We start from the raw sequence: 2,454 nt of genomic DNA on the forward strand, positions 1-2,454 counted from the left end.
AAAAAGACCACATTCACCTCTTACTGCTGCACCTGCACACTCTGAACTCCTGTCTGCGTGTCACTCCTTTATTTGCACTGTGAATACTGTGTGTGTGTGTGTGTGTGTGTGTGTGTGTGTGTGTGTGTGTAGTTGTTGTCTTATTCACTTTTAATTTCAGATTCATATTTTTCTCTCAGATTGTTTTTTTAAATTTAAATTTAAAGAATGTTTTTATTGGTGGAGAGCTGAGCGACACTGAGCTCAGTGTCATGGCGTTTCAGCGGTCGTAGATGAACGCTGTTTGTGACTGATTTGTGTGAAAGAGCTGCTGCTTTGAGGAGCGCTTCATTCGTGTCAGCTCCTCCCGGGCGGGCTGGTGGGTGGGCGGGGCTCTGTGCTCGCTGCCCCTCCCCTGAACTACAGTCTCACCTGGAGACAGGCCCGGCTCTGTGACTGGCTGAGCGTGAGACAGATACTGCTTTGTGATTGGATGAGCGGGACACAGGTGCTGCTCTGTGATTGGCTGTTTGGAGATCCTGTTTGTGAAATTAGCTTGATCAGCTGTGAGCTAAAAAAAACAGCCAACTTTTTAAATGAGCTCCCAGCTGGAATATCTTATGTGTTACCTGTTGAGGAAAAATACACCTTTATAAATGTAAATAAAAATCATCTTCATGTGAAGAGGCAACTGTTCCTCCTGTCGGCCTTTATCAAAGCGTTTCATTCGGGATGTAGTGTGTGTGTGTGTGTGTGTGTGTGTGTGTGTGTGTGTGACTGGATTTAAACGTCTGCTGTTACTGTTTTTAAAGTAAACAAACAGTTTTGATATTCAGTGAAATAAAAACATCTTCAGATTAACAACAGTAACGTTCATAGTTTCTCATCCTGACTCCAGGTTTTCACTCTTTATGTTGGAATAAAAGATACTTCCTGTTTGAATGTCAGGGTGATGGTGTGTGTGTGTGTGTGTGTGTGTGTGTCTAACTGTGAGTTGTAGAAACATAGGTGTGGCTGTCACTCAGTGAGCCCACAGATCACTGTGATGCTGCAGGACTGTGTGTGTGTGTGTGTGTGTGTGTGTGTGTGTGCGTGCAGTCACAGCCACAAACACTTCATCTTGATTGCAGGCCTCGTGTGTGTGTGTCTGAGGAAACTGTAAAAAAGCACCAGTAAAGCTGAGGTTTTACAGTTTTATAGAAGTCTTTTCATCTGCTTCAAACACACACACACACACACACACACACACACACACACACACACACACACACACACACACACACAAACAGAAACATACACAGAGTAACACACACATGTTTATGGTTTGTGTGAACGTCTCTGTTTTTCAGTAAATTTTCAGTCTTTCCTCAGACTGACACAGTGTGTATGTGTGTGTATGTGTGTGTGTGTGTGTGTGTGTGTGTGTGTGTTTGTTCCAGGTCACATCACTGCACAAACACACACTACTGTACAGAGCTGCTCATTCTTCACCACAGGACAGATGGCTGCAGCCTGCAGGCCACACGCACACACACACACACACACACACACACACACGCAGAGTGCAGTTGGTGTGTGAGATGTGGACTGACATATCTCAGTTCTGTACACCTGCTCACTCACACACACACACACACACACACACACACACACACACACACACACACACACACACACACACACACACACACACACACACACACACACACACACACACACACACACACACACACACACACACACACACACACACACACACACACACACACACACACACACACACACACGTCCTCTTCATCGTTTCACTTCGTTCAGTAAGATGAGAACAATAAAGATTAAAAGATAAAAAATTACATTTTAATCACAAATAAATATTTATTAATTATAGTATTTATATTTATTGTATAAGACCTCAAATTATTATTATTTATCAAACTGATCGTTCAGATTCAGGTCAAAATAATTACAAAATAAATACAAGATCTTAGATTTGAACTGGTGTTTCCTCTGATTCTGTTTGAGAATAAAGAGATCAGTACAGCTGTGTGTGTGTGTGTGTGTGAAAAGGAGGGTGACGTTTAAATCCTGTGACAGACTGTTTGCATGCGACCGCCGCCTCATCGTGTATTGATCAGTAAATATTGTGAATTCGTGGAACTTCTCAAAGCGGTGAGATGGATGTAAAAAAGTTGTTTTGTCGTCACTCTTTTTTACGTCATGACGGAGAAATCCTCCAGCTGTGAGGGGTCATGTGTGAACAAGGCAGCATGCCTCAAAACAACCTGCACATGGCTACACAATCCCATAATAAATCCACACACACACACACACACACACACACACACACACACACACACACTGTTTCATGCAGACACTCAGTGCTGCAGAAAAACCGTCACATGCACACCTGCTCGTGCCCAAACAGACAGACTGTGAGGTTTACAGAGGAGCCTATCTCTTCAACATCGACGCTCT

The sequence above is a fragment of the Symphodus melops genome, assembly GCF_947650265.1.
Source record: "Symphodus melops genome assembly, contig: scaffold_398, whole genome shotgun sequence".
In the NCBI taxonomy this organism is placed as follows: Eukaryota; Metazoa; Chordata; class Actinopteri; order Labriformes; family Labridae; genus Symphodus; species Symphodus melops.